The following is a 15,599-nucleotide window of genomic DNA, read 5'->3' on the forward strand; positions in this document are numbered from 1 at the left end:
GCTCATCTCCATATCTAAGCCGAAGAGCCAGCGTTGTCCGTAGACACCTCCAAGGTCATGTGGCTGGCATGACTGCATGGAGCGCCGTTACCTTCCCGCCGGAGCGGTACCTATCGATCTACTCACATTTGCATGTTTTCGAACTGCTAGGTTGGCAGAAGCTAGGGCTGACAGCGGAAGCTCACAGCGCTCCCCGGAATCGAACCTGTGACCTTTCGATGAACAAGCTCAGCAGCTCAGTGCTTTAACCCACTTAGTATTATATATTACTATATTGATTGTATTTATTTAATTTTATTGTTTTATTATTTTTATAATAATTGTTGTTCATTCGTTCAGCCGTCTCCGACTCTTCGTGACCTCATGGACCAGCCCACGCCAGAGCTCCCTGTCGGCCGTCACCACCCCCAGCTCCTTCAAGGTCAGTCCAGTCACTTCAAGGATGCTATCCATCCATCTTGCCCTTGGTCGGCCCCTCTTCCTTTTGCTTTCCACTTTCCCCAGCATAATTGTCTTCTCTAGGCTTTGCTGTCTCCTCATGATGTGGCCAAAGTACTTCAAATTTGCCTCTAGTATCCTTCCCTCCAGTGAGCAGCCGGGCTTTAGTTCCTGGAGGATGGACTGGTTGGATCTTCTCGCAGTCCAAGGCACTCTCAGAACTTTCCTCCAACACCACAGCTCATAGAATCATAGAATCAAAGAGTTGGAAGAGACCTCATGGGCCATCCAGTCCAACCCCATTCTGCCAAGAAGCAGGAATATTGCATTCAAAGCACCCCTGACAAATGGCCATCCAGCCTCTGCTTAAAAGCTTCCAAAGAAGTTGGAAGAGACCTCATGGGCCATCCAGTCCAACCCCATTCTGCCAAGAAGCAGGAATACTGCATTCAAAGCACCCCTGACAGATGGCCATCCAGCCTCTGCTTAAAAGCTTCCAAAGAAGTTGGAAGAGACCTCATGGGCCATCCAGTCCAACCCCATTCTGCCAAGAAGCAGGAATACTGCATTCAAAGCACCCCTGACAGATGGCCATCCAGCCTCTGTTTAAAAGCTTCCAAAGAGGGAGCCTCCACCACACTCCGGGGCAGAGCTCAATTAGTATTATATATTACTATATTGTACTATACTATATTATTAGTAATATTACAGATAATATAAAATATATAATCATTATATTGTATTATTATGTGTATCCAAATGTATTCTATTCTTATCAATATCATGTGTATACATTATATCATTAGCACAGCACAATATTACCACTATAATGTTATACTATTAGTAATATTACATGCAATATAAAATTATATTGTATTGTTATTTGTATTCTATTGTATTACAATATTATCAATATTATGTATACACAAAATATTAGCACAACACTAATGGGCCAAAACTAACAAAATGAAGTTCAACAGTGACAAATGCAAGATACTCCACTTTGGCAGAAAAAATGAAATGCAAAGATACAGAATGGGGGATGATGCCTGGCTCGAGAGCAGTACATGTGAAAAAGATCTTGGGAGTCCTCGTGGACAAGTTAAACATGAGCCGACAATGTGATGTGGCGGCAAAAAAAGCCAATGGGATTTTGGCCTGCATTAATAGGAGCATAGTGTCTAGATCCAGGGAAGTAATGCTACCCCTCTATTCTGTTTTGGTTAGACCACATCTGGAATATTGTGTCCAATTCTGGGCACCACAATTCAAGAGAGATATTGACAAGCTGGAATGTGTCCAGAGGAGGGCGACTAAAATGATCAAGGGTCTGGAGAACAAGCCCTATGAGGAGCGGCTTGGGGAGCTGGGCATGTTTAGCCTGAAGAAGAGAAGGCTGAGAGGAGATATGATAGCCATGTATAAATATGTGAGAGGAAGTCACAGGGAGGAGGGAGCAAGCTTGTTTTCTGCTTCCCTGGAGACTAGGACGCGGAACAATGGTTTCAAACTACAAGAGAGGAGATTCCATCTGAACATTAGGAAGAACTTCCTGACTGTGAGAGCCGTTCAGCAGTGGAACTCTCTGCCCCGGAGTGTGGTGGAGGCTCCTTCTTTGGAAGCTTTTAAACAGAGGCTGGATGGCCATCTGTCAGGGGTGCTTTGAATGCAATATTCCTGCTTCTTGGCAGAATGGGGTTGGACTGGATGGCCCATGAGGTCTCTTCCAACTCTTTGATTCTATGGCCATATAGCCCGAAAAAACCTACAACAACCCATATTACTATATTGTTGATTGTATTTATTTAATTCTATTGTTTTATTATTTTTATTATAATACTTAATATAAATTAATATTATATGATTATTGCCAGAAGAGAGGATTTGCTTCTTCCTCCTCTGCAGCGCGCGCCCCCTAGAGGCCTCTCCCTGCTGGCCTCGCACGCGGGTCCTGTATCCTCCTCCTCCTCCTCCACGCAAGCGCAGTGAGGCTCTCCTGGCGGGACTTATTTCCCGGCCTAATCAGGAAGTGGAGAACCAGCGATGGATTGAGTGTCGCCTACTTCCAACCAACCGTCCGGCGCGAAATAAGTCTCAGCGCAGGTGGCTCTGTAGAAGACTAAGAGGAGGAGGTGCGCGTGCGCAGTCGGAAGGGTTGATTGGGGGGGCCGCGCATGCGCACGGGAGTCTCGGCGTTTCCCTCAGCCAAGGCAGGCTTTCTGCCCCCCCTTCGGCCCTCCCGCCATTAAAAGGAATCAGCCTCCTCCTCAGCGGGTCTCCCCCGGGGAACGTGAGGTAAGTGAGCGAGCGAGCGAGCCTCGGCGGAGAAGGACGCCGCCTCCCTGCCTGCCTCCCTTCCTTCCTCGCTTCCGTCCGGCCTCGGGTCCCTGCGGAGCGTCAGGACGTTACGGCGGCGGCGTTTGCGCCAGGCCGTCTCCCCCCCCGCCTCCCCCCCTCCTCGCCACGTTGCCAGGGGCGACGCACGGAGGGAGGAGGGAGGGAGAGCGGGAAGGGGACAAGGGACGCGCACGCACGAACGCGCGCGCGCTCCCGATCCCGCTCCTCTCCTCTTGCTCGCGCCGCAGGAACGCGGCCCCGTTGGCGCCAGTCTTGAGGCGGGAAAAAAACAACAACAAGGAAAGGGGCTCCCCAAACGCGGCCTGCCCTCTTTTCTCCCTATGGAAAACTCCCTCTTCCGCAGTGCAGAGGGGAACTTGTGGCCTTGCTTCAGTCTGTGTGCATGAGGGAGAGAGATGTGTCTATACTGTTACATTATTAGTAATATACTGGTCGCTTCTGTGGCGAGAGAATCAGTCGTCTACGAAGACGTTGCCCAGGGGACGCCCGGATATCTTGCAATCCTGCGAGGAGGCTTCTCTCATGTCCCCCAAGCAAAAAGTGGGTGCCAGAAACAATATCATACGAATGCTGACTGGCACAACCTGGGGATCACAACCAGATACAGTGAAGACATTTCCCCTTGCGCTGTGCTACTCTGCTGCTGAGTACGCATGCCCAGTGTGGAACACATCTCACCACACTAAAACAGTGGATGTGGCTCTTAATGAGACATGCCGCATTATCACGGGGTGCCTGCGCCCTACACCACTGGAGAAATTACACTGCTTAGCCGGTATTGCACCACCTGACATCCGCCGGGAAGTGGCAGCCAATAGTGAAAGGACCAAGGCAGAGACATCTCCAGCTCATCCCCTGTTTGGGTATCAGCCTACATGTCAACAACTTAAATCTAGACATAGTTTTCTAAGATCTACAGAGACACTCGCTGGAACACCTCAGCAAGTGAGAGTCCAAAAGTGGCAGGCTCAAACCCAGCACCTCAACCAATGGCTGATACCAAATGAGAAACTCCCTCCTGGGCACACAGAGGACTGGGCGACTTGGAAGGCGCTGAACAGACTGCGCTCTGGCACCACGAGATGCAGAGCCAACCTCAAGAAATGGGGCTACAAAGTGGAATCAACGACATGCGAGTGCGGAGAAGAGCAAACCACAGACCACCTGCTGTAATGCACCCTGAGCCCTGCCACATGCACAATGGAGGACCTTCTTGCAGCAACACTAGAAGCACTCCAAGGGGCCAGATACTGGTCAAAGGACATTTAATCAACTACCAAACTCACAAATGTTGTATTTTGTCTGTCTGTTTGCTTTGTTCTGTTAGAAATGTAACATAATGGACTGTTTGCTCTGACACGACAAATAAATAAATTAGTAATATTACATGCAATATAAAATATATAATTATAGTGTATTGTTATTTGCATTCTATTGTATTACAATATTATCAATATTATGTATACACAAAATATTAGCACAACAGTATTATATATTGCTATTTTGTTGATTGTATTTATTTAATTTTATTGTATGTTTTATGGCTAGCTGGCCGGTTGGTTTGTATGCACCACAAATATATTAGGCGCACACACACATATATATGTCAAACTGTGGGTTGGTTGGTTTGTGTATATATATGTTCATTCGTTCAGTCGTCTCCAACTCTTCGTGACCTCATGGACCAGCCCACGCCAGAGCTCCCTGTCGGCCGTCACCACCCCCAGCTCCTTCAAGGTCAGTCCAGTCACTTCAAGGATGCCATCCATCCATCTTGCCCTTGGTCGGCCCCTCTTCCTTTTGCCTTCCACTTTCCCCAGCATGTCTTCTCTAAGCTTTGCTGTCTCCTCATGATGTGGCCAAAGGACTTCAGCTTTGTCTCTAGTATCCTTCCCTCCAATGAGCAGCCGGGCTTTATTTCCTGGAGGATGGACTGGTTGGATCTTCTCACAGTCCAAGGCACTCTCAGAACTTTCCTCCAACACCAGAGCTCAAAAGCATCTCCCTTCCTTCACTCAGCCTTCCCTAAGGTCCAGCTCTCACATCCGTAGGTCACTACAGGGAATACCGCTCTATCTCCCCCAAAGGGCGGATGGCATTGAACTAAACCTAGCACACAGGACTCCCATGACCAACAAAATACTACAACGGTTTGGTGGGCATTGACCTTGGGTTTGGTAGTACACCTACATCCAGAGATTACTGTGGACTCAAAAAATGATGGATCTGGACCAAACTACACAAATCTCAATATGCGCAAATGTGAACACTGGTGGAGTCTGGGGAAAATAGAATCTTGACATTTGGGAATTGTAGTTGCTGGGATTTATAATTCACCTACAATCACAGAGCATTCTGAACCCCACCAACAATAGAATTGGGCCAAACCTCACACACAGAACCCCCATGTGGGCCACAGCAACGCATGGCAGGGGACGGCTAGTATATAAATAAAAATGCAATGTTCATTTGTGGGACTAACATAACTCAAAAACCAGTGGGTGAATTGACACCAAATTTGGACACAATACGCCCAACAGTCCAACGAGTGTCAGTTAACCCTAAACACACACAAAACCCCGGCGGAACAGACTTAAAAATGCAAAAAATACACCATATATACACATACACTCATATACATATACACATGCACACATTCATACATGTATGTATGTATGTATATATATATGCACAAACACAAATGTACACATACATATACATACATGTACACATGCACACAAATATGCATATACACAATATGCAAGTACACATCTACACATACAAACATATATATACACAAATATATATACACACAGATAAACTGTATATATACACACACAAAACACATACACAGACAGCCACAGCAAAGCGTGGTAAGGTATGGCTAGTATATAAATAAAATTGTAATGTTTGTTTATGGGATTAACATAACTGCAAAACCACTTGACAAATTGCCACTAAATTTGGCCGCACAACACCTACTAACCCAAGGAGCGACCTTCACTAAAAAAATTGATTTTGTCATTTGGGAGTTGTAGTTGCTGGGATTTATAATTAACCTACAAGCAAAGAGCATTCTGAACTCCACCAATTATGGAATTGAACCAAACGCAGCACACAAAACTCCCATGACCAACAGAAAAAAAATTGGGAGGGTTTGGTGGCACTGACTTTGAATTCAGGAGTTGTAGTTCACCTACATCCAGAGAGTACTGTGGACTCAAACAATGAAGGATCTGGATCAAACTTGGCACAAATATTCCATATGCCTAACTAGGAACACAGATGGAGTTTGGGGGAAATAGACCTTGACATTTGAGAGTTGTAGTTACTGGGATTTATAGTTCACCTACAATCAGAGAGCATTCTGAACCCCACAAGGGATAGAATTGGGGCAAACTTCCCACACAGAACCCCTATGACCAAAAGAAAATACTTATGGTCATCCAGTCCAATTCCCTTTACCAGGGCAAGAAAACATAATCAAATACTGTTTACCCACAAGCATAAAGAAATTACATATATTAGAAACCAATGCTTTCACATTATTTTCCAGAACACCAGACTGGGCCATAGCAACTCATGGCAGGGGATAGCTAGTACATATATATGTATGTGTCTCGAAGTGTGTGTTGGTTGGTTGGTTTGTACCACAAATATATGTACAGGGTGAGGCAGCATAACTTCCTTTTTTCAAAACTTAATAAAACCCATTGTATGTATCAGAATTTGTTTTATATAATGTAGGCACATACCTTAAGTTTTGTTTTGCGTAGTTTTGAAGATCAAATTAGGTAGGTGACGTCCCCCATTCTCCATACACTGAGTAAACTGATTTCTGGCATTTGTCATGACTTGCCAGCATAGCAGGCGATATGTTGGCAATTTCTTCCTGGTTGTTGGTCTTCAAATCTTGTAGGGTCCTTGGACGGTTCACATAAACACGGGATTTCAAAAAACCCCATAGAAAAAAATCACAAGGGGCCAAATCCGCTCGAAAAGTAGGCTTCAACAGCAAAAGCACGCTCCTCACTGTTCCAATGCATGATGGTGAGTGAACTGTGTCAGGACAAAATTTATACTCCCGCCTCTCGAACGAGACCACTAGCGCTCCGCTACGTCTTCAACCAACTGAATGGCGCACATTTAAAAAAAAGGAAGTTATGCTGCCTCACCCTGTATGTTGGCTGGTATGTAACACAAATATATTATAAATATATATGAAATATATTTCAAAGTGTATGTTGATTGGTTTGTATGTACCATAAATATATTACACACACATATGCACACATATATAAGTCAAAGTGAAGGTTGGTTGGTTTGTACATAACACAAATACATATATTTATAATATATTTATGGTATGTACAAAGCAACCAACCAAACTACACTTTGAAATATGTGTATGTGTTATATATACAAACCAACATTTTATATATGTGTGTGTGTGTGAAAATGTTGTCTGGTTGGGTTGTTCGTGCCACAATATGCATGTTTACTTGCACCATGACTCGCAATTTTCATTACAAATATGCAATATAATCTATGCATCTAAAAGTATGTGTATACGTTGGCTGGTTGGTTTGTACATACAAATATATATATATATATATAGATAGATAGATAGATGGATATGTGGATATATGGATATACATATATATGGATATGTGGATATATATATGGATTTATTTCTATGTACAAACCAACCAGCCAACGTATACACATACTTTTAGATGCATAGTTTGTGGTACAAACCAACCAACTTACAAATATATTTTTCTCATATATATACGTTGGCTGGTTGGTTTGTACGTGTATATATATATATATATATATATATATATATATGGATATATATATATATATGGATATATTTGTATGTACAAACTAACCAGCCAACGTATACACATACTTTTAGATACATAGATTATATTACACACACACATATATATAGGGATATATATGGATATATTTGTATGTACTAACCAACCAGCCAACGTATATATATATGAGAAAAATATATTTGTATGTTGGTTGGTTTGTACCACAAAGACTCCTCTGTGGCTTGATAGATCTTGACCAAACTTGGCACGCGTGTCCTTCATGATCCAACCTAAAAATAATTGTGGGGTTTCAACTGCAAAATCCACCTTGTTTTGGGGAGGGTTCCCCCCAAAGGTTTTTTAAAATGGCAGTCTAAAAGAATTCACTACCTGCCCATAGGGATGGGCACTCAGCACTCAGATGCAAACTCAGAAGGGTAGTGTATAGATAGGATCAGCTGCAAGAAGTCTGGAACACCGCCCTGAAGGCCACAGTCGGGATAGCCACTCTGTGAGGAAGTAAGCAGTTTAATGAAGATTTATATCTTGGAAGGTGTGTGTGTGTGTGTGGGTTTGCCTACATCTTGGTCTGAGATACTGTGGCTTCCAAAAAAAAGGGAAAGGAAGGGGAGAAAGAAGGGATGAGAAGTAGAGGGAAGAAAGAAAGAAAAAGAAGGAAAGATGAAGGCAGAGAAAGGAATGAAATAAGAGGGGAAGGTATATGAGAAAGCAAGGGAAGGATGGAAGAAAAGAAAGTGACAAGGTCTATGAGGGAGAGGAGGAAGGAAAGGCACAAACAAAATGTAAATCTGGGTATACAGTATACACTACTGTATGTATGTATGTGTATATACACACACACCTACACATACTTATATGCAGAATGTGGCAAAAGTCCCAAAAGTGTCTAATGTTTTAATAACTTTTTGAAAAAAAATTGGACTTTACACATGATGTAATGTGATTATAATTCCTATGTTTGCTGTATATGATGTTCTGGTATTGTATATTAAAAACAAAAAAAATAGTTATTTAATATTGAACCCCCTTTGTGACATTTGGCCCACCTTGTATATATGCATACATATATGAGTCTTCAAGTCACCTGTTGATTTATGGCAAGTTCATTAATTTTCCATAGGGTTTTAAGGCAAGGAGTTATTAGGGGCGGTTTTTCCAGTTCCTTCCTCTGAAATGTAGCCTATTAATTTATTAACCTGTTAATTTGTAGCCATACAATGAATTTTTCATCTGACCAAGGTCAGATCAGATCCTGCATGTTTATTTACATCATGACTTACGATTTTCATGGAGTTTTCTTAGGTAAAGTGGTTTTGCCAGTTCCTATCTCCTAAATGTAACCTACAGCAGTTCTTGTTTCTTGTTGATCTATGACCAGGAAGTGTCTGGTCTTGTTTGGCTTACAAGATCAGATGGGAGGATTTTCTTCCATTCCCAAAATCCCTGTTGTTGAATTTGTGAGGGAAAGGGGTACCCAAACAGCTGATTTATGGCAATTTCATTAATTTTCCATACATTTTTCTCTCTTCTTTTCCTCCCAAATCGTTTTTATCCCCTCTTTTTCCTCCATTTCTTATGGCTCTGCATGGAAACACTTACTGTATATACTCGAGTATAAGCCTAGTTTTTCAGTCCTTTTTTTAGGCTGAAAAAGTCTCCCCCGGCTTATACTCGAGTCAATGTTATTTATTATTTTACTTTGTTGTTGTTGTTATAATTATTGTTGCATTTATTATTTTATTATTGTTGTTATTATTACATTTATTTTACTCTACTGTTATTGTTATTATTACATTTATAATTTTACTGTATTGTTATTATTAAATTTATTTTACTCTATTATTATTGTTATTACATTCCATTATTTTACATTATTATTATTATTATTATTATTATTATTATTATTTTACTCTATTTAGAGGACATGTAAGCATATTCACTTTGAAGAAGGTTAGAATAACGATCCCACCTGCATCGCAAGCGCGATTGGTGGGGACGAGGGGTAGGGCTTTCTCGGTGGTGGCCCCTCGACTCTGGAACTCTCTCTCTAAGGACATCAGGCAGGCCCCGTCGCTAGTAATCTTTAGGAGGAGCTTGAAAACATGGTTGTTCCAGTGTGCCTTTCCAGAATAAGGAAACTCCTTGCACTATGTCCCAACGTACTTTATCAGAGATTCAGGATATCTGCATGCCCATCCCCCTCCAAACATCCCACCTTGTCATGCCCATCACTTTTTAATTTTAATTGTTACAATTGGCCCAGCCATTGTTTTTAATTGCATCACTGGGTGTTGTTAATTGTTATTGCTTTGTTTTTTTGAGTTATTGTGTTGTTGTTGCTGCTGCTGTTTTATTGTTGTATTTGGGCTCAGCCTCTTGTAAGCCGCAGCGAGTCCTTCGGGAGATGATAGCGGGGTACAAATAAAAGTTTATTATTATTATTATTATTATTATTATTATTATGGTTTAATCAGAGTTGGACAGTCTTATCTTGAATTACAGTTTTATGTAAATATTCAAAAACATTTAACCTAACGATGTCTAAATTAATATAATTTTATTGGTATCTCTTTTTATTTTGAAATTTACCAGTAGCTACTGCATTTCCCACCCTTGGCTTATACTCGAGTAAATACATTTTCCCAGTTTTTTGTGGTAAAATTAGGTGCCTCGGCTTATATTCGGGTCGGCTTATACTCAAGTATATACGGTATCTTCCTTTCAACCAGGAAAAGTAAATCTGTCCTGTACAAGTCAAGACTAATGACTAGATGGAGATTGTTGTGCTTCATAGTATGATTCTCTAGAAAAGATGGTAACACTTGGTAAGAGAGACGGCTGTAGGAAAAGAGGATGAGCAGAAAGGCTCAATTAATGAAGCAAGACAACGCAGTTGAGGTCAAGGTGACTTGGAGGTTGCATTCAAATTGACTCGACAACAGTTCAAAACAAATACTACTGCATTGTACTTGATGACGTTCGATAAGGGCATTGCTTATTTGTGTAAACAATGCCCATTTTTAAAATTATATTTTTTAAATTATACACACACACACACATATTTAGGAATAATTTATTTATTATTTATTTATTTACTATATTTATATACCGCCCCTCTCAGCCAAGAATAATTTGAACTCAGAAGGTGGGAAAACATGGGAACTGGTACAGGAAGTTCTGCATTTAAAACTGCTAATGGAATTAGTGAAAGGTTAGAGAGAGGATCAGACCAATTTTAATTCCTTCCAGTACTGTATCATTAAAAACACAGTGTGACACGGATCAGCCTGGATATGTTTTTACTTTCTCCCTAAATCCAGCCCACTGGATTGTGTGTGATATTTCCCTCTTTTCACTCCGAACTCTTAAAAATCTGTCTTAACTGCAGTTGACTTAGATAAAGTATGCGTCATGAGTTCTTTTGCATCTCCTCCTCCTGTCTGTGTTCTGCTAGCTGTGTGCAGAGATGTGTGTTTCTGCTTCAGGCTGAAATTGCTTGCCAGGAGACAGGGTTGGCGAATATAACTCCAGTGTGAACTTCTAACAGGTATGGCTGGAGTCTCAGGTTTCACAGGCTCTGCACAGACTGATTACTAATGATTATAAATGCTGAGGTCACTAAAGTTGTAAAAGGTTATCCTCCACCATTGAGGTCGAGCAGAGAATGTCACTGCTTGGAGGTTACTCAAGTATTTCCTGTCCAGGTCCCCTTTTGGCCTTGGCACCTCTTGCTCAACTTAAGTTGCAAGTTGGTGCAGATCTTCTTCACCTAAAAAGCCACTTTGTACACATGGACCATAATAAAAGCTGAGCAAAGGAAGATAGACGCTTTGGAATTGTGGTGTTGGAGGAAAATTCTGAGAGTGTCTTGGACCGCAAGAAGATCCAACCACTCCATACTCCAGGAAATAAAGCCTCACTTCTCACTGGAGGGAAGGATATTAGAAGCAAAAATGAAGTGCTTTGGCCACATCATAAGAAGACATGAAAGCTTGGAGAAGATATATTTATTTATTTATCGTGTCATCCGCAACCAGAACATTGTATTACATTTCTAACAGAACAAAACAAACAAACAGATTAAAAAAAACACAGATTTTGCAAATTTGGTAGCTGATTAAATGTCCTTTGACCAGTATCTGGCGACTTGGAGTGCCTCTGGTGTTGCTGCAAGAAGGTCCTCCATCGTGCATGTGGCAGGGCTCAGGTTGTATTGCAGCAGGTGGTCAGTGGTTTGCTCTTCTCCCCACTCACATGCCGTGGATTACACCCTGTAGCCCCATTTCTTAAGATTGGCTCTGCATCTCGTGGTGTCAGAGCGCAGTCTGTTCAGCGCCTTCCAAGTCGCCCAAGTCTTCTGTGTGCCCAGGGGTAGTCTCCCACGTATTGAGGTGCTGGGTTTGAGCCTGCCACTTTTGAACTCTCGCTTGCTGAGGCGAAGATAATGATGCTGGAGGAAATGGAAGGAAAAAGGAAGAGGGACCAACCAAGGACAAGGTGGATGGATGGTATCCTTGAAGTGACTGGCTTGACTTTCAATGAGCTGGAGGTGGCCACGGCCGACAGGGAGCTCTGGCATGGGTTGGTCTGAACACATCTCCCTCTATGACAGTGTTTCTTAACCTGCCCCATGTCACAACCCCTTAATACAGTTTCAAAGGGAGGGTGCTTCAAAGGCGGGGCGGGAACCACCGAGAAGGCCCGCTCCCTTGTCCCCTCCAACCACACTTGAGATGGTGCTGGGAGCGTGAGAAGGGCCTCCCCGGTAGATCATAGAATCAAAGAGTTGGAAGAGACCTCATGGGCCATCCAGTCCAACCCCCTGCCAAGAAGCAGGAATATTGCATTCAAATCACCCCTGACAGATGGCCATCCAGCCCCTGTTTAAAAGCTTCCAAAGAAGGAGCCTCCACCACACTCCGGGGCAGAGAGTTCCAAAGCTGAAGGCTCTCACAGTCAGGAAGTTCTTCCTCATGTTCAGATGGAATCTCCTTTCTTGTAGTTTGAAGCCATTGTTCCGCGTCCTAGTCTCCAAGGAAGCAGAAAACAAGCTTGCTCCCTCCTCCCTGTGGCTTCCTCTCACATATTTATACATGGCTATCATATCTCCTCTCAGCCTTCTCTTCTTCAGGCTAAACATGCCCAGCTCCTTAAGCCGCTCCTCATAGGGCTTGTTCTCCAGACCCTTGATCATTTTAGGTCTAAGAGTTCATTCCGGTTCTTCTGTATCAACACACAGATGCCCATACAAACAACACCATATAGGTGACTGCATGGAGATAGGTGCATCTTTTGAATATCCCAGAATATACAAGCTTCTGAAATCTGTAGACCACATATTTTCTATGCAGAAATGCACAGTTTCAGTCCATGCCACTTTCAATTAAACTATTCCTAGCTACTAGCATCTTTGAGAACCACTTGCAGCCAGAGTGTGGAGCACTGCTTTATGTAAACTACCAGTCTTCCTTCCCGTAGAAGACAGCTTTGCGTGCTAAGCCAAAACAACACTCGCCTCATAATGGGGCCTGCCTTCTAAATATTTGATGTCACTCCATTGGGAGCAGGAGATTTCAAGCACTTAGACATTATTAGATTATTTTAGAAATTAGCTTAGAAATTGTTTTTCCTCCACAACAGAACCATTGTGTTAGGTCCACTTATACTCCATCCTCTGCAGCTGAGGATGCAGTGACAGCTGGCAGTGGCACGGGGTTAGGTCTTTGTCAAACCTCCACTGATTCATGCTGCTTGTTGTGGAATAGCATCATTCCAGGACAACCTGGATTATTTTTAAAAAGGCAGATGGCAGCACAGAGGAGCCAGGTGGAGCACGAGTGAGCTTCTTCTGTCTTCAGGATTTGCTCCCACTGAGGCGGAGAATGCTCAAAGGGGGACGCAGTCTTATACCAAACCTCTTCACACCTTTTTGTAAACACCTGATCAACACACATTCATGCCGGAGCTTTGCACTCTGAAAATTCTTGACTGTGATTAATTTCACAAAAGGGATCTTATATGAGAAAAGATGAGCTTTCTAGTTGGGTGGCTAATTTAAATTTTAGCTCCAGAGCGGCATCCTGGGTGGTGTCTTTTCTCTCTCTCAAGGACATTGAGTCATCTAGTTTCAGGGGATAGGAACAAAGTAAAAACTACCATATTAATTTAGAATTTTTTAAAAGTCATCTAAAATGTCTGCTAATTGTTCAGAGGAGGTTTTGCTTTTGTCTTTCTTTTCCAAGCTGGGGTGCCAGCTAGAGAAAAATAGCCTCTATAGTATGTATGGAGTGTTGCCTTCTCCCTGTATTGCCTTCCATTATGGTCGGCGGCCAGGCTGTTAACTGGCGCACCTTACAGAGAGAGGTCAACCCTCCTGTTTAAGGAGCTCTATTGGCTGCCGTTCATCTTCCGGTCCAAATTCAAGGTGCAGGTGCTTACCTACAAAGCCCTAAACGGTTTGGGACCTGCCTACCTGCGTAACCGCATCTCCATATATGAACCCACACGTTCCCTTCGATCATCTGGAGAGGCCCTGCTCACGATCCCACCTGCGTCGCAAGCGCGTTTGGTGGGGACAAGGGACAGGGCCTTCTCTGTGGTGGCCCCTCGATTCTGGAACTCTCTTCCCAAGGACATCAGACAAGCCCCAACGTTGGCAATCTTTAGGAAGAGCCTGAAGACCTGGCTGTTCCAGTGTGCCTTTCCAGATTAGGAAACTCCCGGCATCATGTCCCAAAATGCACTTTATTAGAGACTAGGATTGTCCGCACATTGTACCTACCTCCAAAAACCTCTACATACCTCCTGTCAAGTTCAGCACTTTTAATTTTATCCATTACACTTGGCCCGGCCTTTAGGTTTTTAAATGTGTCATGGTGTCATTGTTTTTAGAGTTTTATTGTTTTGCTTGATATTTTATTATTTGCTTATGAGTTTTACTGTTATATTTGTATGTTGTTTGTTGGCGGCGTTGGCCATTGTAAGCCACATCGAGTCCCTCGGGAGATTTTGCAGGGTATAAATAAAGATAATAATAATAATAATAATAATAATAATTATTATTATTATTATTATTATTTTGTAAGTCATCAGAAGCAAAGATAACTAGACTGGTGCTGTCCACTTTTGGACATATCGTGCAATGATGTAACACATTGGGTTATTAAGATATATTAAGATGCTAATATTTGGCATTAAGATGTATTAAGATGCTAATATTTGACAAAGTGGTGGGCAGTAAGTAGGAAAAGAGAGGCTGCACTGCAGCTAGATTGAATCAATCAAGAAAGCCAAAGCCCAGAGATTGGAAGACCTAAGTAGACCGTTGATAACCTGAGTTTTGGAGGTTTTATAGCCTAAAGTACCATAAGTTCAAGTCAACTTGATGACAAACATTGACAACCAATGTCTCATAAACAACTTGGCTGCTTTGCTATCAGTGGATATTTTACAGGTCCTTGCTTATCAGGATTTAGTTCTTCCAAGATGCTGACTGACAGAGACAGTTAGTATATATTTGCATTAAAAAAGAATGTCTCTTTAGCAATCTCTCAGCAACTTACTGAAACAGATGATCATTATTTATTATTATTTGATACACAACAAGATTAATACACAGCAAACAAGATCACTATGCTGGCTTTTGTATTGGATCACACGTCGGACACTTCCCAAGTGTCTAGGACTGTGTGATGTATCAGTGAATAATGTATGCAAATCCAAGCAGGGTGACCTTTTGCAGCTGACAGACAGTAATTTTATCAGCGCAGATTGTTTTTTAGTGCAGGCCAGGTCTTTAGGGACTGTACCCAGTGTGCCGATCACCACTGGAACCACCTTGACTGGCTTGTGCCAGAGTCTTTGCAGGTCTGTCTTTAAATACTTATATCGTGTAAGCTATTACTATTATTATTATTATTATTATTATTATTATTATTAAACACAACAAGATGAGTT

At 42.3% G+C, this 15,599-nt stretch overlaps 1 protein-coding gene across 2 annotated transcripts in view; it reads left to right on the plus strand.

The window, feature by feature from the left end:
* Positions 1-2,583: 2,583 nt before the first annotated feature.
* Positions 2,584-15,599, plus strand: part of GMEB2 (glucocorticoid modulatory element binding protein 2) — a 43,014-nt gene continuing 29,998 nt past the window's right edge. The window contains exon 1 of one of the 2 annotated variants that reach the window (XM_060771891.2): positions 2,584-2,733. The gene's annotated coding sequence lies outside the window, so the exon portion shown is untranslated. The remainder of the gene's footprint in view (positions 2,734-15,599) is intronic. The other variant, XM_060771890.2, reaches the window with a different exon arrangement.

Source organism: Anolis sagrei, chromosome 4 (assembly GCF_037176765.1).
Source record: "Anolis sagrei isolate rAnoSag1 chromosome 4, rAnoSag1.mat, whole genome shotgun sequence".
NCBI classification, from domain to species: Eukaryota; Metazoa; Chordata; class Lepidosauria; order Squamata; family Dactyloidae; genus Anolis; species Anolis sagrei.